Genomic DNA, 25,028 nt, shown 5'->3' on the forward strand with positions numbered 1-25,028 from the left:
AGCTGAGCACACAGCACACACCACACCTCCCAAACCTCCCTAAATAGTTCCACCAACTGGATCTAATATTCAAATATATGAACCCATGGGGGCCATTCTCATTCAAACAACCACATTAATGTATGAAAAAATATTTAAATTAACTGTACAGACTATCAGTATAGCATGTAGGAAGAAGCATAGGCCTTATCATGCATGCGAAGGCTGACATTTTACGTCCTTAGCCTATTACACAAAGGGTTCACCTTCCACAGGAAGAAATGTTATTTTGATAAGAAATATTCAAGAACTTGGAGTCTGGAAAGAGACACTTCCACACAGAAGAAATGGTAGGAAGGAAGAATTACCTGGTGAAGGTGGAGGGATCCATAGAGCCTTGGCTGTACAGTCTGCTGTGTGGACAACCAGAACAAAAAGTCAGGAACCTGGGTCACAACAGGAAGCAGAAAGTACAGATGTTCATTACTGATGATCCATGTGGGAAATTGTTCAGAAAGATATTTCATAGAGAACTCAGCATGTATAGAAAATGTAGGTTCTGAGAGGAATGCAAAGGTTTACACATGAGGCTGCCATTAACTTGAGGAAAAACAAAAGTTCCATCAGATGTCTTTGTCCTGCTTAGAATGACTGACATAAATCATACAATGCTAACAAATCATCGTGATATAAACATGGAGAGTCATCCAACCAAAAGCCGGGCATGACAGTGACGGGAAAGTGAGAATGGAAGAGGGTGTGATGTGTGTTATGATCTCATCACAAGTTGGCTGGTTTTCTGATGTGTAGACATGATGATGTAAGAGACACCACCACTTGTGTTTTCCGTAAGTGCACAGCACAGACTACCAGAGACTGCCAACCCTCTGAGGAAGGGCTCCCATAGGATGACAGGAGCAATGATCTCAAGAATTCAGGGTATGTGTGCTTGTTTCTTAGTAACCTTTAAAAAATAATATTGACTTTTCAAAATAATGAATTGTGCATATATTCTGACTAAAAAAAATATATGAAAACAAGTTTGCATAGTGGTGGCAGGTTTGAAGGCTCAAGTAAAGGCCATAGTGTCAGCATTCTCTGTCCACTGCTCTGCTGATGCAGTTCCTCCAAAGGCCGCCAAGTAGCCATTGTGTTGCATGTGAGTTTTAGTTGAGTTGAAGGTTGAAACAGCTCCAGCTGAAGCCTCCTGCCCCAGCTAGGACCTCAGCAGGAGAATGTCAGTCTTTCATGTTGTCGTGGCTGTCAGATGTGCAGAGGCAGCTCAGGGCTGGACCTCATAGGAGGAAGCAGATGATTGCAGAGCACTGGCAAGTGCCCAGGCCAGATGTTAACAGCCAGGGAGTGGCCATGCAGGTTCTGAGTGCCTGTGAGACATTAGTAAACAGGTGGGGGTATAGCTCAGGGGTAGAGCATTTGACTGCAGATCAAGAGGTCCCTGGTTCAAATCCAGGTGCCCCCTACCACACATTTGGTTTTTACTCATGGAGATATCACACACACACTGAGGTCCTATGTTTCTTCCATTCATTCTAGTCATGGACCTCACCAGACCTGGGAGCTACAGACCAGCCTGTCATGTGGATAGATGGCTGCCTCCCATCTCTTCCTACATGCTGACTATCCCTCCCATTCTTATTATCTCTCTCCCCTATTCCTGCATAGACCTAGTTTCTCTGGTTCTGTTACTTTCTAAATATAAGGCAAGGAGTATGAGGGAGAAATTAAGGGTTTTCTAGGCACAGCAGTTATAGTGACAGCCAGTGTTCATGGTCCAGAAAGGAAAGCCTAATCTATCTTCCTCCTTGGCTATCTGGTGAACCTGTGGTTAGAACTAAAGAGACAAATCACAAAACCAGGCTGTCTATGTAGGGTGAATATTTCCCCTTCCACTTTGGAAGCTTCTCTACAATGTCCAGAACCCACTGCTCACTTACTTCACCCTCAGGGGCTAAAGACTGTCTGAGCTGCTGTCCCAGGTAGAGAGGGATCCTGCAGTGTTGTTGCTGACTGTGCCAGGTAGAACCCTGTGAGAACTCTTGAGTGACAGCCCATCTGTCTTCAGGTAGAGAAGAGCAGGGGGCATCTAGGGCCCGAGATGAAGGCAGTTGGCCAGTTCAGGAGCTAACCCAGGACAGCAGTGTGAAGCAATCTCAGCATCTGCAGGCTGCTCCTTTCCATTTCCTTGGCTGATGATGCTATTCAAGTATGGGCCTGAGAAGGTGTATATACCTAGTTTATATGGGTATATGGAAACTTCAAGCTAAGGAAGGCATCTTACCAGTCAGGTTGGGCAGCTTCTGGAAAGTGGATCTGTGAGCATCTATAATTTAACTTTATAGTCAGTTCTAATAAATCACCACTCAGATGACAATTATTAACTGTATATACCGACCGGTATCAGTGGGGGTATAGCTCAGAGGTAGAGCATTTGACTGCAGATCAAGAGGTCCCTGGTTCAAATCCAGGTGCCCCCTTTTCATGTGATTTTGGAAACTAACTGTCCACATTCATAGTAAAGACCTACTTTCTCTCGATTCATGACTTGAGATTCACCCCAGTGGAGGGCACAGTTGTGTTCATCAGATCCCTCACACATAGCTGACCATGTGTTCATTGGATCTCAAGTCTTTTAGGTGAGAAAATCTTCTACAGTTTTTGAATGTAGAGTAAATTTCATAAACCCAAAAAGCTAGGTTTTATTAAAAAGGAACCATTATTGGTCTCAGATTATGGAATTAACGCAGACGAATTGGGCAGTAGCTGTGGATCCTAAAGAAGATGGAGTTATGCATACTGAGCTGGTAATTCACCACAGTTGAGGACATCCAGGTGATTCATCAGAGCTGGGAATATGGGAGTTCTGGCTCTCAGAAGGGGGAGCATAAGACCATGAGGATTCCATAGATCACAAGTTTCCCAAGATGCTCAAGGGCCTGGTTGTTATCCAGTGGTGGCTCATGACTGGCATCTGTTCTACAGGTTCAGCATTTGTACTGTAGGAGCCATGTGTCTGTATTCTAACTGTTACTCCTTGGAATAAAGTCCCTGGGGATGCTACGGGGTGAAGTGGGAGTAGGTGGGTGGGTGGGGGAGCACCTCTTAGAGGCAAAGGAGAGAGGGGATGAGTGGGGTGTTAGGGAAGGGGTTGGGGGACAACATGTGAATTGTAAATAAATAATATAATTAATTAAAAAATCCCAACAATGATCCCGACATTTTGGCAGCTGTTGCTACAGCTCAGTGTGAAGGAACAAGCAGATCCTGACCACGCTGGAGCTCCCTATTGGACCCCAGATAGCACCTCTTCCTGTCTTTTCACTGAAGACACAGAGGGAACATGCAACCTCTCCACTGATGTGCTGATGGCTTCAGCTCTTTCTACAGAGTGACAGAGATTCCATACAACCAAACACAGAAATAATATCAGCACAGCACTGGGTCACAATGCCCCCTTCTCCCATGTGTGTTGCTATGTCAGTGACAAAATCCACTAGAGTTTTGGAGGATATTGGCTCCAACGTGAAAGAGAAGGTCCATGTCTCCCTTGAGCCTTCCTTGGGATATTTTTCTGTCACAAGTGGCAGAGCCTAGGAAAATCCAATGCTGGATCCAGGGATCTTCTCCAACATTCATCCGAAACCCTGGGTTGGGTTGATGGGTAGTAGTCACCGTATACCAACTGCAAGCCTGTATGTTTATATTTCAAACAACGCAACCATATTTTCCTTAAAAAGTTCATTTATACACACATATGCACACACACATACACACATGTACACAAACACACACACATACATACATGCACACAAACACACACACATGCACACACAAACACACATGCACACACACACACACACACACACACACACACACACACGCACACACGATTTCTCTCAAAACTGGATACTAAGCCTCTGCTGACTCTATAGTGAGTTGCTCCATGGTAACTTCCTGCTCTGTCTCTGCAATGCTTGTGTGAGCCTTGTGTTATTTGCTTTTAACTCTGTAAGAATTCACCAATGTGGCTTCTAAACCAGGTTTTGGTATAACAGTTTGACTACTTTGCATAAGTCTTGTTCTATGAGTAAAATATACAACAAAAGTATATTTACTAGGTAAATTATGAATGAATATTTTCCAAAAAGAAACATTTTGTGGTTTCCCTCAGCAGCTTATGCAAATCACAAACACTGTGCCAGGGCCTCCCTGAATCCTCCCCTTGTTCTCTGTCTCCACAGACTACATCCCTGGCATCTCTGTTGGGGATGGGTCCACACAGCAGAGATTTCTGGCCCCACTTTGGTTGATTCTGTAGGCTGAGCTCTGACTGATAAAATAGCCAGTCTTTGTACCTGGTCCCTGCTGAGCTAAAGGTTTGGGACCAGCATGAGGTTAAATTGTTCTCAGATTTAGAGATTTTATTTCAAATTTAGGGCCAGGAAATGATAAGATTCAGGAGAGCAGAGGGTGAAAAAAGTCACAGAAAAGATTCCCAGTGTAAGCATGTGCTGAGGGTCAGAGTGGGGTGCGGAGAGAATAAATGGGAGGAATTTGCAGGCAAAATCTCAGGGGGGAACAGAGCAGGACTCCGGCCCTGCACACTGGTTCTCCAATTGAGCCTCCACAGATGCTGAGCAGCTAAGGCTGCAGTGTGCTGGGCATGGAGAGACTCTAAGGGGTCGGCCTATGGGGAGGACATGGTGAATCCAAGCCTGATAGAGTCCGGTCTGAAGGAGGTGGGTCAGGTCCTCTAGCCACTGCAGATGTCACTATGAGTTCTACATCCTCGGGTGGGGCAGTGCAGGTGACCTGTGCCAATGAGGGAGTCTACAAAGTCCTAGAAAGAGCAACACAGGACATTAATCTCAATCACGCCCTGCTCCAGGACTGTCACCTGCTGATCACCTTATCAGCCACTGTCCTGCATCACGCTTCACTCACTATGGTCTCCAGATGTCCTTCATCATATCTGCAGTCTCTCCATTACTTGGTCATTTAGCAGGAGTGTTTTATTTGTCCCTCATATACCCTCTGGCCAAGGATTTCTCAGTGGATAGAGAACTTTCCCCTCTGTCTACTCCTGCCTCCCACTCACCTGCAAAGGTCAGCTCAGCAGCCAGCGTGTTTGCTTATGGCTCCTTCAGTTATATTGAAGGAGGTCAAACAGCTTCAGCTGAGGCCTCCTGAGTTTAATGTCCCTGCCTCAGCTAGGGTCTAAGGCAGGGGAATGCTAGTCACTCATGAGGACATGGCTGTCAGATGTGCACAGGCAGCTCAGGACTGAGCTTCATAGGAGGAAGCAGATGATGGCGGAGCACTGTCGGGTGCACATGCCACATGTTTACAGCCAGGGAGTGGCCATGCAGGTTCTGAGTGCCTGTGAGACATTAATAAACAGGTGGGGGTATAGCTCAGGGGTAGAGCATTTGACTGCAGATCAAGAGGTCCCTGGTTCAAATCCAGGTGCCCCCTGCCTTTCTTTTAGATGTTAGTAAAATGTTGTAAGTAGTCAAAAACAACCAAATAAAATCCCTATTAACTCATTGTCCCTTTACCTGGATGGTGTCCTCTTATGCACGTTCCGTGCCCACCTGTGCAGTGGATTCTACTCAGGCTCCCTCTGCGGGCTGATCGCTGAAGCCAATCCAGGTCATGGTCCCTTTTGCTATAGCATGAGTTGTCCTCTAAGGCATGTCACTCCCTGTAGCTGATTAAACTTAGAGGAGGCTTGGAACAGAACCAACTTGACAGCCCCTGTCTTTCATCTCTCAGGAAAGTCCTTCATAGCTCCCAGAATGTTCCTCACATCCAACTCTCCTGGTGCTGCACTGCAGTTCCTGCCACTTCTGTTGAAACAGTTCACCGGTTGGTTATCTTTTATTTAGAATAAGGGGGGTTTGTTGTTTTTGTTGTTGTTGTTATTGTTTGTTTTTGTTTTAAGTAAAAGGACAATGTGTTTCATGTCTGTGTGTACTCACCATGACTGACAGGTTCGAGAACCTAGCAAGCTGTGTAATGTTTATTGAATGTTCAAGGCATGGAGTGTGGTGGTGAGAATCTTCCGAAGGATTTAAGTGTATGGAGAATGCGCTCTCTGGGCTTCACATAAGGCTTATCAGTGACCTAAGAGCAGAAGGCCTTGTGCTATGAATCTCTTGTTGTGAATTTATGGAAAAAGCTACATCCAGGCCTCTTCTCCAGGTCAAAACACCTGAGTGTGTGTGTGTGTGTGTGTGTGTGTGTGTGTGTGTGTGTGTGTGTTGACTCAGCTTAGTCAAAGTTGGAGAGAAGAGGGATGGTAGATGTCACTGTAAAAATCTTGTCAATTTCGGGATCATTAAGAATAGATCGGGCTGGAGAGATGGCTCAGTGGTTAAGAGCACTGATTGCTCTTCCAGAGGTCCTGAGTTCAATTCCCAGCAACCACATGGTGGCTCACAACCATCAGTAATGAGATCTGGTGCCCTCTTCTGGCCTGCAGTCACATATGCAGGTAGAATGCTGTACATAAAGTAAGTAAATAAATCTTTGGGGTTGGGAATTTAGCTCAGTGGTAGAGCGCTTGCCTAGCAAGCGCAAGGTCCTGGGTTTGGTCCCCAGCTCCGAAAAAAAAAAAAAAAAAAGAAAGGAAGAAAGAAAGAAGCAAGAATAGATCGTGATGCTCCACTATGTTCATAGCAGCCTTATTTATAATAGCCAGAAGCTGGAAAGAACCCAGATGCCCTTCAACAGAGGAATGGATATAGAAAATGTGGTACATCTACACAGTGGAATATTACTCAGCTATCAAAAACAATGCCTTTATGAAATTCATAGGCAAATGGTTGGAACTGGAAAATATCATCCTGAGTGAGGTAACCCAATCACAGAAAAACACACATGGTATGCACTCATTGATAAGTGGCTATTAGCCCAAATGCTTGAATTGCCCTAGATGCACAAAACACATGAACCTCAAGACGGATGATCAAAATGTGAATGTTTCACTCCTTCTTTAAAAGGGGAACAAGAATACCCTTGGCAGGGAATAGAGAGGCAAAGATTAAAACAGATACAGAAGGAACACCCATTCAGAGCCTGCCCCACATGTGGCCCATACATATACAGCCACCCAATTAGACAAGATGGATGAAGCAAAGAAGTGCAGGCTGACAGGAGCTGGATGTAGATCTCTCCTGAGAGACACAGCCAGAATACAGCAAATACAGAGGCAAATGCCAGCACCAAACCACTGAACTGAGAACAGGACCCCCATTGAAGGAATCAGAGAAAGAACTGGAAGAGCTTGCAGGGGCTCGAGACCCCATATGTACAACAATGCCAAGCAACCAGAGCTTCCAGGGACTAAGCCACTACCTAAAGACTATACATGGACTGACCCTGGACTCTGAACTCATAGGTAGCAATGAATATCCTAGTAAGAGCACCAGTGGAAGGGGAAGCCCTGGGTCCTGCTAAGACTGAACCCCCAGTGAATGTGATTGTTGGGGGGAGGGTGGCAATGGGGGGAGGGTGGGGAAGGGAACACCCATAAAGAAAGGGAGGAAGAGGGGTTAGGGGGATGTTTGCCCGGAAACCGGGAAAGGGAATAACACTTGAAATGTAAATAAGAAATACTCAAGTTAATAAAAACAATTAAAAAAAAAGAATAGATCATGAAAAAAAAAAGAATAGATCATGAACATTTAAATGAATCTGGAACCAAGGTTGAAAAAGTGCTACAGAGGTATAGCATTTGACTGCAGATAAGAGATCCCTGGTTCAAATCCAGGTATCCTCTCCCCCTATCTAATTTTGACCTTTTAGATAGATGCTTACATCTTAATTTCTTTGTAGTAGACACTAGTGTTAAATTTTTTTTCCTGGAAGCAGTAAATACTAAGAATTTGTTATTGAGGGTCTATATCCCAAATAAGTTAAAATCACTTTAATGGCTCTGTAGGCGAAAGCTTTCTCTGTGGCTCCCCATGTTGGATCCAGATGAAGAGAGACATTCTGTGGTTTTAAGGCATTTATTGTTATGACAGAAAGTGGATGAGTAAAATCATACCCCACTTCTCAGAGTGGGCCTGAGATAAATACCTTTTGCAGGAAGGAGTGTCTGGAGCCTCCAGGCCTTTGGGTACCTCATTATAATAGCGATTTGTCTGGAGCCTATGTGACCTGTGGTCAAACCTCTACCCGTGGAGGGGCTTAGGGTGTTGCCCTTATCTGACTGACGGTCACAAATCTATGGAGGGCTGTGGGCTATGGCTATGATGGGCCTGGTTTCCCGGGAGTCAGGTGAAAGGCCTGCCATCTTTTTCAGGGTTATTGGGGTTTCAAACCTCCTCAACCGGGAATGAGGGTGTCTTTCATGGTCCCACAGGATAGGACCCTACAGACTTTACTCAGCTCATAAGATACTACAGGCTCAGGTTTGCTGTAATTATGGCCAAGTGTGTGTGATGAGATACAGTGTATGGGTCTCACTAACACATGGCAGGACCCAACTGTCAGGATCATGGAAGACTTCTTGGGAGAGCACCATCCACTGTCTATCACCTCCCTCATCCTCTATCATCCCGAGGCCTTTTCTGTCTTTGAGTCAGCTCCTAGCAGGCCTGCCTCCATTGCTTGAGAGCCCTCTCTCTTTTTCTCATCAGCTTCTTTCTATTTCACTGCCCATTTTTTGTAACTTCTTGACATCTCAGTTTTTGAGTATCTAGGGCCTAAGATTTAGTCTTTAGACTGTTCCTCATTTCCACTCATGGCTCCTCTGTGACCTCACTTTGCCCTGTGGATGTAATGGGCTTGTGGCCCTCATATTAACATCACCAGCCAGGACTTCCCTTGTGTAGCAGTTTCCTCCAGAATTGAAACATTACACTGTAGTTTTTTTCATGGTTTAATTTTAATGAGGGTTTTTAAACGTTTTAACCTCCCTTCTAGCCTATCACCCACCAGAAAAAAAGGATGTGGGGAAAGTAGACATGTTTAGAAAGGTTATTTGGAATAACTCTTATCTATGTTGTCAGGAAATCCACAGTTCAGTTTGCAACAGCTTGATTTACTTACAAAAACTTTGTGGATATACCAACAGTCTAGTTTGGTACATCAGGATCGCAGACACAAATCAGCAATGGTGACACCACTACCTAACAGAGACAGTCAGTCCTCAGCCCTGGCACGAGTCAGCAGGAGGGACCAGGAGGGATGCCAAGAGAAGTTCTCAGCTATGCTGCTCACATCCTCGCTCATCGAAGTGAAGACCAGCGAAGACCCACAAGCGGTACATAGCTAGGTCTATCAACAAGCCAAGCCCAGCTTCTCTCTCTGTCCTAGTCCTATTTATACTCCCCCCACCCCCTCCATGGTGTGTGCCTCTCTGTGTCCTGCCTCAGCATGTGGGTCTGTCACAGCTGACATCATTCTGTCAATCAGCCTGAGTTCACAAAAGAGATAAGAAGCCACAACACACCACCAGACGTTCTTTGTTCTGTTTCTCTGTATGGAGCTCCAATAAATGGAGCTCAACAACATATGTAAGGAGAATCTCTCTCTCTCTCTCTCTCTCTCTCTCTCTCTCTCTCTCTCTCTCTCTGTGTGTGTGTGTGTGTGTGTGTGTGTGTGTTAGCAAAAAAATTCTTCATCACATGTTCTTTAATATGCTTGTTTCAATGGAACATCCTTTCACCTATGTCTGCTTCAGTGAGAAAATTTCCTTCACGAGTCTGTCTTAGCCTTTCACCTGTGTGCGCTTCAGCAAAATGTTCCTTCACATGTCTGCTTTAGCAAAATGTCCTTTCACTTGTGTCCACTTCAGGAAAACATTCCATCACATTTGCCCTAATGAAACACCATCCAACACTTTACTTTTTCTACCCTGCAGAAGAACTCCTTAAAACAGAAAAACTCCTTTAAAAAACTCCTTAAAATAACTAGAATAGCACTGAGTTAGTATGATGGAAATCCATTCGAGAGGGATTGGTTCACCAGCACCATTAGGGATACTTGGTTATCTCTATCTGAAGTCCCCATACATGTCTGGGAGTGGAGGACCATGGGTGGGAGGCACTGTTGAGGGAACTGGGAATAAGGAAAGATGTGTTTGAACCCCAGTTCACTGGGATGGATAGAACTGTGTTGACAGAGAGATTAAATAAATAGCAGGGACTGCTGGCTTAGTATGAGCTTTAGCTGAGCGCCTTGGTGAAGCAAGCTCTGTGTGAATGGAAAGGCTTCAGCACATCTCAGTGGCCTCGTCCAGCATATAGTGTCTGTCCAGTGAGAAAGCAGCCTACAGGAGACAAGGAAAGCTAAAGCCAAGGAACAGGCATGTCCGAAATATCTAACTGGAGTAGTTCTTAAGGGGAAAACTGTTAGAAAGCAAAGTAGTATGCTAAAGAGCTGCTGGAAGGCTTTAAAGCCCGAGAAGCAGCTCACAGAAGATAGAGAATGTATAGACGAAGATGATCGAGTCTGTTCCAGCAGTGGGTAGTTCCTCTCTCCAGGTCAAGGAGGGTACATTTCCCTCTAGTAAAAGGTTATGCTAGAGGTGGATATGGTTTGCCCCACCAGGAATTCCCCCACTGTCAGGTGAATGGGAAGCACTACCTACATTGCTAACCCAGGGCTTCTGGGACCGAGGGATCCGGCAGGTATAGCAGTGAGGAGCAGGGCCCTCTGCCCCCTTAACCCTGGGTAAGGTTGAGCAGATCACAGAAGCTCACTGAATTCATCAGGCATGGAAAAAGGTAGGGAGGCTCCGTGGTAGAGCTCCAGGATACGAAAGTGTAATGGTCCGGAGAGCGCGACTGAGGATGGCAGGAAGCTAGTTAAGTTGATGCCTCCTACCCATGTTTTGTACCCAACCTGGATCTGTGAAGGAAGCACATGACACAAATGGATGGAAGCTGTCCATGCTGTATTAAACCTTGCTCATTTCGACTTTAGTTATCTTCTTAGTTGTGAACTGCTGGGCTCACCTGACACTCGCTGAGGACAGATGACTGACTTTCAGGTGTTTCACCAAGGTTATCTTTGGAACCCCTTGTCTCAGTGTTTCACCACTGTGAAGAGACACTATGACCACAGAAACTCTTACAAAAGAAACATTTAATAGGGGCTGGGTTACAGTTTCAGAGTTTTAGTCCATTATCATGGTGAGAAGCAGGGTGGTGTGCAGGCAGACATGGTGCTGGAGGAGTTCTATATCCTGATCCACAGGTAACAAAAGGAGACTGTGTGTCACACTGAGCTTAGCTTGAGCATAGGAGACCTCCAAGCCCACCCCCATGGTGACACATTTCCTCCAACAAGACCACATCTCCTAATAATTCTATACCCTTTGGACCATGCATTCAAAGACACGAGTCTATGGGGGCCATGCCTATTTAAACCACCATGCCCCTGTTTGTTATGGGATAATGATTCGGGATGTCGCCTTGTTCTGTATATCCTATGGAAAAGGTTTTGTTATATTGATAACATAATGCTAATACCTGAGTATTTTGCAGATTTGGAAAGCCACTGGAGAAATAATCAGGTACAATGGTACTTCCGCCTATCTTAAAACCCTTACAGAGGCTGGGTCATATGTAAGGAAAAAATTCAAGCTACATGGGTGGAAAAGGACATTCACAGAAGCCATAATGTTATTAAATGAAACCCCCCAGTGCTTTGTACCAACATGCCACACAGGATGTGCTGGCACTATAGTGGCTCCACTGTCATTGGTAAGACTAATAGCCTTCCATAAGTTTGACTTAAGGCCTGCTCCATAAGAGGTAGTTTCATGCCCACACCGGCGGATCCCGGACCGCAGCAGCTCTCTGCTCCCAAACCCCGTGGGAGAGAGACCTCACCGCCTGATCAGGTGGGCACTCCTGAGGCTGCAGAGCGGAGGAGACCACCAACACTGCCCACCCCTGCCCACATCCCTGGCCCAAGAGGCAACTGTATAAGGCCTCTGGGTTCCCGTAGGGGAGGGCCCGGGAGCGGCAGGACCCCTGCGCCTGAGACACTGCCGGAACCTGAAGGAAACAGACCGGATAAACAGTTCTCTGCACCCAAATCCCGTGGGAGGGAGAGCTGAACCTTCAGAGAGGCGGACACGCCTGGGAAACCAGAAGAGACTGCACTCTGTGCACATCCAGGCGCCAGAGGAAAACACCAAACGTCACCTGAAACCCTGGTGCACGGAGGCTCCCGGAAGGAGCAGCACAGATTTTCCCGGTTGCTGCCACAGCGGAGAGGACTTAGGCAGTACCCCACGAGCAAACTTGAGCCTTGGAACCACAGGTAGGACCAACTTTTCCCCTGCAAGAAACCTGCCTGGTGAACTCAAGACACAGGCCCACAGGAACAGCTGAAGACCTGTAGAGAGGAAAAACTACACGCCCGAAAGCAGAACACTCTGTCCCCATAACTGGCTGAAAGAAAACAGGAAAACAGGTCTACAGCACTCCTGACACACAGGTTATAGGACAGTCTAGCCACTGTCAGAAATAGCAGAACAAAGTAACACTAGAGATAATCTGATGGCGAGAGGCAAGCGCAGGAACCCAAGCAACAGAAACCAAGACTACATGGCATCATCGGAGCCCAATTCTCCCACCAAAGCAAACACGGAATATCCAAACACACCAGAAAAGCAAGACCTAGTTTCAAAATCATATTTGATCATGATGCTGGAGGACTTCAAGAAAGACATAAAGAACTCCCTTAGAGAACAAGTAGAAGCCTACAGAGAGGAATCGCAAAAATCCCTGAAAGAATTCCAGGAAAACACAATCAAACAGTTGAAGGAATTAAAAATGGAAATAGAAGCAATCAAGAAAGAACACATGGAAACAACCCTGGACATAGAAAATCAAAAGAAAAGACAAGGAGCTGTAGATACAAGCTTCACCAACAGAATTCAAGAGATGGAAGAGAGAATCTCGGGAGCAGAAGATTCCATAGAAATCATTGACTCAACTGTCAAAGATAATGTAAAGCGGAAAAAGCTACTGGTCCAAAACATACAGGAAATCCAGGACTCAATGAGAAGATCAAACCTAAGGATAATAGGTATAGAAGAGAGTGAAGACTCCCAGCTCAAAGGACCAGTAAATATCTTCAACAAAATCATAGAAGAAAACTTCCCTAACCTAAAAAAAGAGATACCCATAGGCATACAAGAAGCCTACAGAACTCCAAATAGATTGGACCAGAAAAGAAACACCTCCCGTCACATAATTGTCAAAACACCAAACGCACAAAATAAAGAAAGAATATTAAAAGCAGTAAGGGAAAAAGGTCAAGTAACATATAAAGGCAGACCTATCAGAATCACACCAGACTTTTCGCCAGAAACTATGAAGGCCAGAAGATCCTGGACAGATGTCATACAGACCCTAAGAGAACACAAATGCCAGCCCAGGTTACTGTATCCTGTAAAACTCTCAATTAACATAGATGGAGAAACCAAGATATTCCATGACAAAACCAAATTTACACAATATCTTTCTACAAGTCCAGCACTACAAAGGATAATAAAGGGTAAAGCCCAACATAAGGAGGCAAGCTATACCCTAGAAGCAAGAAACTAATCATCTTGGCAACAAAACAAAGAGAATGAAAGCACACAAACATAACCTCACTTCCAAATATGAATATAACGGGAAGCAATAATCACTATTCCTTAATATCTCTCAATATCAATGGCCTCAACTCCCCAATAAAAAGACATAGATTAACAAACTGGATACGCAACGAGGACCCTGCATTCTGCTGCCTACAGGAAACACACCTCAGAGACAAAGACAGACATTACCTCAGAGTGAAAGGCTGGAAAACAATTTTCCAAGCAAATGGTCAGAAGAAGCAAGCTGGAGTAGCCATTCTAATATCAAATAAAATCAATTTTCAACTAAAAGTCATCAAAAAAGATAAGGAAGGACACTTCATATTCATCAAAGGAAAAATCCACCAAGATGAACTCTCAATCCTAAATATCTATGCCCCAAATACAAGGGCACCTACATACGTAAAAGAAACCTTACTAAAGCTCAAAACACACATTGCACCTCACACAATAATAGTAGGAGATTTCAACACCCCACTCTCATCAATGTACAGATCATGGAAACAGAAATTAAACAGAGACGTAGACAGACTAAGAGAAGTCATGAGCCAAATGGACTTAACAGATATATATAGAACATTCTACACTAAAGCAAAAGGATATACCTTCTTCTCAGCTCCTCATGGTACTTTCTCCAAAATTGACCATATAATTGGTCAAAAAACGGGCCTCAACAGGTACAGAAAGATAGAAATAATCCCATGCGTGCTATCGGACCACCACGGCCTAAAACTGGTCTTCAATAACAATAAGGGAAGAATGCCCACATATACGTGGAAATTGAACAATGCTCTACTCAATGATAACCTGGTCAAGGAAGAAATAAAGAAAGAAATTAAAAACTTTTTAGAATTTAATGAAAATGAAGGTACAACATACCCAAACTTATGGGACACAATGAAAGCTGTGCTAAGAGGAAAACTCATAGCGCTGAGTGCCTGCAGAAAGAAACAGGAAAGAGCATATGTCAGCAGCTTGACAGCACACCTAAAAGATCTAGAACAAAAAGAAGCAAATACACCCAGGAGGAGTAGAAGGCAGGAAATAATCAAACTCAGAGCTGAAATCAACCAAGTAGAAACAAAAAGGACCATAGAAAGAATCAACAGAACCAAAAGTTGGTTCTTTGAGAAAATCAACAAGATAGATAAACCCTTAGCCAGACTAACGAGAGGACACAGAGAGTGCGTCCAAATTAACAAAATCAGAAATGAAAAGGGAGACATAACTACAGATTCAGAGGAAATTAAAAAAATCATCAGATCTTACTATAAAAACCTATATTCAACAAAACTTGAAAATCTTCAGGAAATGGACAATTTCCTAGACAGATACCAGGTATCGAAGTTAAATCAGGAACAGATAAACCAGTTAAACAACCCCATAACTCCTAAGGAAATAGAAGCAGTCATTAAAGGTCTCCCAACCAAAAAGAGCCCAGGTCCAGACGGGTTTAGTGCAGAATTCTATCAAACCTTCATAGAAGACCTTATACCAATATTATCCAAACTATTCCACAAAATTGAAACAGATGGAGCCCTACCGAATTCCTTCTATGAAGCCACAATTACTCTTATACCTAAACCACACAAAGACCCAACAAAGAAAGAGAACTTCAGACCAATTTCCCTTATGAATATCGACGCAAAAATACTCAACAAAATTCTGGCAAACCGAATTCAAGAGCACATCAAAACAATCATCCACCATGATCAAGTAGGCTTCATCCCAGGCATGCAGGGATGGTTTAATATAAGGAAAACCATCAACGTGATCCATCATATAAACAAACTGAAAGAACAGAACCACATGATCATTTCATTAGATGCTGAGAAAGCATTTGACAAAATTCAACACCCCTTCATGATAAAAGTCCTGGAAAGAATAGGTATTCAAGGCCCATACCTAAACATAGTAAAAGCCATATACAGCAAACCAGTTGCTAACATTAAACTAAATGGAGAGAAACTTGAAGCAATCCCACTAAAATCAGGGACTAGACAAGGCTGCCCACTCTCTCCCTACTTATTCAATATAGTTCTTGAAGTTCTAGCCAGAGCAATCAGACAACAAAAGGAGATCAAGGGGATACAGATCGGAAAAGAAGAGGTCAAAATATCACTATTTGCAGACGACATGATAGTATATTTAAGTGATCCCAAAAGTTCCACCAGAGAATTACTAAAGCTGATAAACAACTTCAGCAAAGTGGCTGGGTATAAAATTAACTCAAATAAATCAGTTGCCTTCCTCTATACAAAAGAGAAACAAGCCGAGAAAGAAATTAGGGAAACGACACCCTTCATAATAGACCCAAATAATATAAAGTACCTCGGTGTGACTTTAACCAAGCAAGTAAAAGATCTGTACAATAAGAACTTCAAGACACTGAGGAAAGAAATTGAAGAAGACCTCAGAAGATGGAAAGATCTCCCATGCTCATGGATTGGCAGGATTAATATAGTAAAAATGGCCATTTTACCAAAAGCAATCTACAGATTCAATGCAATCCCCATCAAAATACCAATCCAATTCTTCAAAGAGTTAGACAGAACAATTTGCAAATTCATCTGGAATAACAAAAAACCCAGGATAGCTAAAGCTATCCTCAACAATAAGAGGACTTCAGGGGGAATCACTATCCCTGAACTCAAGCAGTATTACAGAGCAATAGTGATAAAAACTGCATGGTATTGGTACAGAGACAGACAGATAGACCAATGGAATAGAATTGAAGACCCAGAAATGAACCCACACACCTATGGTCACTTGATTTTTGACAAAGGAGCCAAAACCATCCAATGGAAAAAAGATAGCATTTTCAGCAAATGGTGCTGGTTCAACTGGAGGTCAACATGTAGAAGAATGCAGATCGATCCATGCTTATCACCCTGTACAAAGCTTAAGTCCAAGTGGATCAAGGACCTCCATATCAAACCAGACACACTCAAACTAATAGAAGAAAAACTAGGGAAGCATCTGGAACACATGGGCACTGGAAAAAATTTCCTGAACAAAACACCAATGGCTTATGCTCTAAGATCAAGAATCGACAAATGGGATCTCATAAAACTGCAAAGCTTCTGTAAGGCAAAGGACACTGTGGTTAGGACAAAACGGCAACCAACAGATTGGGAAAAGATCTTTACCAATCCTATAACAGATAGAGGCCTTATATCCAAAATATACAAAGAACTCAAGAAGTTAGACCGCAGGGAAACAAATAACCCTATTAAAAAATGGGGTTCAGAGCTAAACAAAGAATTCACAGCTGAGGAATGCCGAATGGCTGAGAAACACCTAAAGAAATGTTCAACATCTTTAGTCATAAGGGAAATGCAAATCAAAACAACCCTGAGATTTCACCTCACACCAGTGAGAATGGCTAAGATCAAAAACTCAGGTGACAGCAGATGCTGGCGAGGATGTGGAGAAAGAGGAACACTCCTCCATTGTTGGTGGGATTGCAGACTGGTAAAACCATTCTGGAAATCAGTCTGGAGGTTCCTCAGAAAATTGGACATTGAACTGCCTGAGGATCCAGCCATACCTCTCTTGGGCATATACCCAAAAGATGCCTCAACATATAAAAGAGACACGTGCTCCACTATGTTCATCGCAGCCTTATTTATAATAGCCAGAAACTGGAAAGAACCCAGATGCCCTTCAACAGAGGAATGGATACAGAAAATGTGGTACATCTACACAATGGAATATTACTCAGCTATCAAAAACAACGAGTTTATGAAATTCGTAGGCAAATGGTTGGAACTGGAAAATATCATCCTGAGTGAGCTAACCCAATCACAGAAAGACATACATGGTATGCACTCATTGATAAGTGGCTATTAGCCCAAATGCTTGAATTACCCTAGATCCCTAGAACAAAGGAAACTCAAGACGGATGATCAAAATGTGAATGCTTCACTCCTTCTTTAAATGAGGAAAAAGAATACCCTTGGCAGGGAAGGGAGAGGCAAAGATTAAAACAGAGACTGAAGGAACACCCATTCAGAGCCTGCCCCACAGGTGGCCCATACATATACAGCCACCCAATTAGACAAGATGGATGAAGCAAAGAAGTGCAGACCGACAGGAGCCGGATGTAGATCGCTCCTGAGAGACACAGCCAGAATACAGCAAATACAGAGGCGAATGCCAGCAGCAAACCACTGAACTGAGAATAGGTCCCCCGTTGAAGGAATCAGAGAAAGAACTGGAAGAGCTTGAAGGTGCTCGAGACCCCAAAAGTACAACAATGTCAAGCAACCAGAGCTTCCAGGGACTAAGCCACTACCTAAAGACTATACGTGGACTGACCCTGGACTCTGTCCCCATAGGTAGCAATGAATATCCTAGTAAGAGCACCAGTGGAAGGAGAAGCCCTGGGTCCTGCTAAGACTGAACCCCCAGTGAACTAGACTATGCGGGGAGGGTGGCAATGGGGGGAGGTTTGGGAGGGGAACACCCATAAGGAAGGGGAGGGGGGAGGGTGATGTTTGTCCGGAAACCGGGAAAGGGAATAACACTTGAAATGTATATAAGAAATACTCAAGTTAATAAAAATAAAAAAAAGAGGTAGTTTCATATCTGGTATGGTAATCCAGAACAAAAACCTGTGGCTAGAGTGATTATAGGTCCCAACGGGGAAGCAACCTCTATCCTTTTACCAGGTGGATGTGATGTACCTGTCGACTGCCTTCTAAACATTTGTGTTTACACCCAAATCACTGTTGTGAGCTTCAACTCATAACCAATGGTGAAATGCTTAAGAACAAGTACACCTAGTCTGTAGCTATGACACAGATGGACACCTAAGGTTACCTCCTCCAAGGCTCAGGGGTCTCTGTGGAAGAGGGGTCAGAAAGAATCCAATAGCTGTAGGAAGAGGTGGACTATTGTGTAGTAGTTTGATTACTGAAACATTCTATTCTACAGGGAAGCTACTTAAGCAGAAGACAATCAACTCAAAATAGTTTCAGAAAGTCCCTGAAACTGATCAGATTCACTAGGTCTCTCCTTCCTTTCGAGAGTAAACAGTAAAGATGTCTGAGGATCATTCTCAGACAAACAAAGCTGCAAAGGTTCTGAGATCAGCTGATCTGCCTGGAAGAGGTTTAGATCAATGAATCACTTGGAAAAAATACTTTACAACCTGTTGAGCTGCCTGCAGGCTATGCAGGGTGCTCCAGGTTCCAAGTGTTTATGAACTGTTACCCTTGCTGGGGTTGGCTTTGGTGCTGTAGTTGTTTTGAATCATTTCTGCTCCTAAAAGTAACTTCTCACCCCCACTCTTGTAGGTAACCCCAATTAAACTTATTAGTTTGCCAAATTGAATTTTAGTAGTATCCATACTTTGTTCTGTCACAGACTTCCTATTTGTGGTGTGTAGGTGTGTGTGTTATCTTCACAGGAAAAAGATTTGTCATGTATGCAACATTCCTTTAACCTCCACCTTCAGCTGGGCATCTCTGTTTTGGTTTGGTTTTAAACGACCAAGGTAATGAGGTCTTCTTCTAATTTTATTTTGTTTCTATTTTGTTTCTTTTTAGCCTTTCATCCCCAACAGCCACATTCATCTTAGCAATGCTTTTTGTGACGTTCATGTCCTCGTTCCAAATTCATTATGGAAAACACTATTGAACTTTACAATGAAAGCAGAGGTTATTAGGCTGCCCCAACTCCCTCACTAATGCAACTCCCCTTCAAACACTGATGTAATTGTTATCTTTTAAAAACACTGTATCCCTCAGCTTGGGCACCAAGGCACTTTTCAGAGGCACAGGCTTTAATTGACTTAATTAGTGTGGTTGTGAAAAAATTTCTTTCATGGATCATTTCATTTGGAGACCCCAGCAAAATTATGCCATGTTCAATGGGATTCAGTCTCACTCATGGTCTTCACTACCAAGAAGAGATTGCAGGGAAAGTGACCCTGACAAATGCTCCAGGGCTCTGCTCCTTTCACTGAGTCTAGAGAGATCTGTTGAGACTACCATGTTCTGGACACTAAAACAGTCCTTCTGACACTCCACCGAGGTAAGTCTGTACACTGAACTCACTTCTGGTTCTTTTGAGGAGTTTGAGGCCCACTTAATGAAAAGGGCTAGGTAGGCTCCAGGTGAAACACTATAATGTGCCCTTTTTCTGGAGAGATATTTTCTTCTGGAAAAGGGGTATATTCCCAGGGGAATCTTCCTTGAGATTATGGAAGATATCCCTGTTCAGGGAGACCTCTTATGATCTGGAAATTTATCTACTTGGGGATAAAGATTTCGACAGGAAATCCTTCCCCAGTTCTTCCTTGCTAAGTTGGGAGTTACTACCCTGGTTCTACCTCTCATGAGGGATATGGCTTTGATTTTGCTTGAATGAATGGCCAGCCAATCCTATAAATGAGTGACTGTGTGATGGACAAGTTTGGCCCAGGGAGTTTTTTTATTTACTTCCTTGATTTTGTTGCTGGTGTTTCAAAAGACTTCTCTCCCCAAAAGCTAGGTGACATGCTTAAAATTCTGTTGATTTCTCTGGATTCTGCCACTAGGTGGCACCCTGTGTACGCTGTTGTTAGCTATTTGTCCTTTTTTGTCTACTACAGAAAAGGGAGGGGCGGGTAGGGAAGAAAGGATGGAGGGAGGGAGGAAGGAAAGAAGGAGGAAAAAGTCTACTTTTCTCTCCAGGACAGGAAAATTCTAGTCATCTCAGTCTGTTCCTGGAGTCACACACACCTGCCCCTCCTCCAGCGCCTCTCAGGTTGAGGTGAGGGGGTGGGGCGTCAGGTCATGCGGTGGGGGACATTCGGGGGGCACCCAGTCCAGGCTACTCTTGCCTTGGGCACCAGCCCAGCACCAGCCTGGGTGCCCAGTGTTAGCATTCTGTCTAGGCTCCGCCCCACAGTTACCTCAGTCAGGTGTGCCTGAGTCACTATAAAAAGGGCTGCATGCCCCTTCCTCTCTCTTGCTCTCTTGCCCTCTTGCTCTCACTCTGTCCTCTACCCCATGCTCCCCCTCTCCCCCCATTCCACTCCCCTCCTCTCTTCATATGCTCATGGCCGGCCTCTACTCTTCTACTCTGTCTCTCTGCCTTTCTCTGTCTTTACTACCCTCTCAACTCTCCTCCCCATGCATGCCCTGAATAAACTGCATTCTATACTATACCTTTGTGTGGCTGGTCCCTCAGGGGGAAGGGATGCTTCAGCATGGGCGCACAGAGGCAACCCTTCCCCCTCACCTGACTACACATCCACCAAACATATTCCTTCTCTCTTTATTTTTTTATAAAACACAACACCCAGACTCCCACTACTGTCCAGAAGATGGAGATCTGCCGAAGGTCCTAAGTTCTTGTAGTGTCAGCCAGAAAGCTTTGCCTGGGGAATGCAGCTGCTCTCCCTTCCACACCAAGACTAAACTACCAGAGGTGCCAGTGAGTGAGTGGGCTTGCCAGGGATGGGGTCAGGTTGCTCGCTCTGATGCGGGGCTCCCTGTATGGACACAAGCCTTGCCACAGGTCATGTCGACCCAAAAGGCAAAATTGACTGCTCTCACTCAAGCCACATGCTGGAAAAGGGACAACTGAGCAACCATTTATACAGATAACAGATATGTTTTTGCTGCCCTTCATGTCCATGCCATGATTTATAGTGAGAGGTGTGGGATGATGTCATACAGGTGAGGCAGGTACAAAATAGAATGAGGCCTGTCATTGGATGAGAAGGAAGGATGGGCAGGAGTAAAGTCTGAGGGAAGATGAGGAGACCGAAACGGAAGGAGACGGGAGAGAAGCCGCAGAGAGAACATGGAGGCTAATGTTAGGAACACCCATCCAGAGCCTGCCCCACATGTGGCCCATACATATACAGCCACCCAATTAGACAAGATGGATGAAGCAAAGAAGTGCAGGCTGACAGGAACCAGATGTAGATCGCTCCTGAGAGACACAGCCAGAATACAGCAAATACAGAGGCGAATGCCAGCAGCAAACCACTGAACTGAGAACAGGACCCCCGTTGAAGGAATCAGAGAAAGGACTGAAAGAGTTGAAGGGGCTTGAGACCCCATATGAACAACAATGCCAAGCAACCAGAGCTTCCAGGGACTAAGCCACTACCTAAAGACTATACATGGACTGACCCTGGACTCTGACCTCATAGGTAGCAATGAATATCCTAGTAAGAGCACCAGTGGAAGGGGAAGCCCTGGGTCCTGCTAAGACTGAACCCCCCCTGAACGTGATTGTTGGGGGGAGGGCGGCAATGGGGGGAGGATGGGGAGGGGAAGCCCATATAGAAGGGGAGGGGGAGGGGTTAGGGGGATGTTGGCCCAGAAACCGGGAAGGGTAATAACAATTGAAATGTAAATGAGAAATACACAATTTAATAAAGGTGGAAAAAAAAGGATTCCACTCTGTGTATTTACAGGTTGTTATGAGTGTTCTTTCTTTTCTTTTCTTTTTTTTTTTTTTTCTATTTTTCGGAGCTGGGGACCGAACCCAGGGCCTTGCGCTTGCTAGGCAAGTGCTCTACCACTGAGCTAAATCCCCAACCCCGTTATGAGTGTTCTTAAGGGATGGATGTGTATAGGGCTTTGTATGTTTAGGTGGGCAATTACAATCTTATCAGTTGGATCATAGGTTATTGTGTTGTGTGTTCTTTCATGTGCAGATTTAAGTGTAAGAGAGTGTGAGGTAGCGAGAGACACTGGGCTGCCACAGAGTTGGAATGTGTGCTTTTAGCAAGATATCTACCAGATATCTTGGGGCACTGCAGTGCTGGACCTATTGGGGGTGGTAAAAGACAGCCATGTTTATATTTTTACAACAGAGAGGGGTCTATTGACTGAAAAAAAAACCCTTAAAAACAAAGAAAAACTTCTTGTTCTTCTTAAAGCTGTTTGGCTCACCAAGGAAATAGATGTCGTCCATTGCCAAGGAGCATCAAACTTCCAAGGAAATCAGAGGGCATATCAGCCTGACAGGCAGCAGAGATGCCATGGAGCCCCTTTCTGTATTGCCTATTGTTTTCCTCAAGCCACATTTCTCCTCTCCCCACCCCAACCCATCTATAGCTGGGAAAGAGGACAGGGCTTGCTCCTAGGATGTAAAATAGGAGGGGAAGATCATTCTCCTGGAAATAACTGGCAGGATGCTGGTAACTGACCTTCACTAGGCTACTCATCTGGGGTTCATGGAACTTTCTGAGATTCTCAGACCAAGGAGGATTGGACCCAGGCCAAGATCTGGATGGGACAGCCTGACATCCAGTGTCAGCCAAGTTGCTAGGTTTGTGCTCAAGTAAATCGAAGACAGATAATCCTTACCCAGTGTGATGGCTTGTATATGCTTGGCCCAGGGAATGGCACTGTTGGGAGGTGTGGCTTTGTTGGAATAAGTGTGGCCTTATGGTTGTGAACTTTAATACCTTTTCCCTAGCTGCCTGAGAGAGAGTATTCTGCTAGCAGCCTTCAGGTGAAGATGTAGAACCCTCAGCTCCTCCAGTCCCATGTCTGTCTGGATGCGGCCAGGCTCCCACATTGATGATAATGGACTGAACCTCTGAACCTGTAAGCCAGCCCCAATTAAATATCATCCTTTGTAAGACTTGCCTTGGTCATGGTGTCTGCTCACAGCAGTAAAACCCTAACGTACCCAGAAATTGTTCCAAATAAGAGGCCAACACCCCAGTAAACTCTGGAAATCCAACTTTACTAAGACCTGGCCTGCCAGGGAAGGCTATAAATACTTGCTAGGTTTTTTTTTATAGATACTGATTCTGGGTGGGTAGTTTTCCCACCCAGTCTGAAATTGGTTTGATTTGTCATCCCCCTAGCAATGGGTTTGACAGTGGCCTGGATTTCATGGTCAAAGCCTCTGAATTAACAGATAAAGCTTTAGACATAGATTGAAAACTTCATTGTGCATATAGACCTCAGTGTTCTGGGCAGGTAGAAAGAATAAACAGGACATTTACACAAAAACCTAACAAAACTCTCATTAGAGTTCAGTGAAGGCTAGACAAACCTCCTTCCCTTTGCTTTGCTTTGCTTTGAATCTGCTGCAGTCCACATAGCAAGGGGTATAGCTGGCCTTTGCTATTTTGTGGGTTCTTTCCCCCCATCCTTTACCCTCTCAGTTTTACCTCCTATCACTAGATATGAGAGAAAGAAGGATAGTGAGGGAAAGAGAGAGCTAGAGATCTCTGAGTCTAACTTCTCTCTTTGAGCATGACTACTAACAAACTGCATCCAACCCTCCTGAGAGACCAACAGTCCCCCCAACTGCCTCTCAGTGCCCCTAGCATTCACATACTGTGGTGGTTTGAATATGCTTTGCCCATAGGAAGTGGTACTGTTAGGAGGTATGGCCTTGTTGGAGGAAGTGTGTCACTGTTGGGGTGGACTTTGGAGGTCTCCTCCTATGCTCAGGCTCCACCTATTGTGGAAGGGAGCTTTCTCTTGGTTTCCTTTGAATCAAGATGCAGAACTTCTCCAGTAACATGTCTGCCTAGATGGTACCATTCTTCCTGCTATGATGACAATGGACTAAACCTCTAAAACTGTAAGCCAGACCCAATTAAATGTTTGCCTTTGTAAGAGTTGCCTTGGTCATGGTGTCTCTTCATATTAATGAAAACCCTAACTAAACATATACCCTCTGAAAAGTTCCCAGATTCCAGATGTCACACAATTGCAGGAACTATTTGCAGCTGGCAAAACCATGCCTTGGCTAGAGCACGAAGTAAATCATAGTCAGTTGCTGCAAAGCAGCCCATATCCCACACCTGGGATTAAAATGAAAACGTATTCCTACAATATTACTATGTTTTTAAAGAAGCCTAAATTCCAGAATTCTCTCTACAGAGGGATTTAATCCCTATGCAATTTTGTTTGGAAGACCTCCCTCACTGCACTCCTTCTCTAATCATTCCTTTCTCAAGTCACTACAGGACCACCAGTCCTCCATAAGGTTCACCTGATTGTCTGAGAGACCATGCTGAAGACTGAGTCCCTCACCAGTTTTCCCTTGTTCAAGTCTAAGGATAGTGTCTGGGTCAAGCAGGTAGCCAAAGGTTACTGAAACCAAATTGGAGAGAACCCTAAATGGGAATTCTCTCCACTTCTATGGCTGTGAAGGTAGCTGGCATTACACCATGGATTCACCACACTCAGGTCAAGAAAGCAGAAACCATGACTACCACCATCAAATGGACTGTCTCCTTCAAATGGACCTGTGAAAATTAAGGTTTTATCAGGGCCCTTCTATCCCCCGCCCCTCTACCTCCTCCAAAGTCTTGTGTTATGACCTATGGATATAAGTACAGGGCCGTAGTCCAACTCCCACTGCCTTCAAGTCTGGAGCTGGGAGTTGAGGAAGACAGGTAAAGGGGAGGTGTTGGCTCTCATGACTACAATCAGTAACCAAT

General features: G+C 44.4%; 3 non-coding genes across 3 annotated transcripts; all 3 read left to right on the plus strand.

Annotated features, from left to right (window-relative positions):
* Nucleotides 1-1,387: 1,387 nt before the first annotated feature.
* Nucleotides 1,388-1,459, plus strand: Trnac-gca5 (transfer RNA cysteine (anticodon GCA) 5). The gene has a single exon. It is a non-coding gene; the product is annotated as a tRNA-Cys (tRNA).
* A 943-nt stretch (nt 1,460-2,402) lies between these two features.
* Trnac-gca6 (transfer RNA cysteine (anticodon GCA) 6) lies at nt 2,403-2,474 on the plus strand. The gene has a single exon. It is a non-coding gene; the product is annotated as a tRNA-Cys (tRNA).
* Nucleotides 2,475-5,400: 2,926 nt separating this feature from the next.
* Trnac-gca7 (transfer RNA cysteine (anticodon GCA) 7) lies at nt 5,401-5,472 on the plus strand. Its single transcript has one exon. It is a non-coding gene; the product is annotated as a tRNA-Cys (tRNA).
* Nucleotides 5,473-25,028: the final 19,556 nt, after the last annotated feature.

This window comes from Rattus norvegicus, chromosome 4 (genome assembly GCF_036323735.1).
Source record: "Rattus norvegicus strain BN/NHsdMcwi chromosome 4, GRCr8, whole genome shotgun sequence".
NCBI classification, from domain to species: domain Eukaryota; kingdom Metazoa; phylum Chordata; class Mammalia; order Rodentia; family Muridae; genus Rattus; species Rattus norvegicus.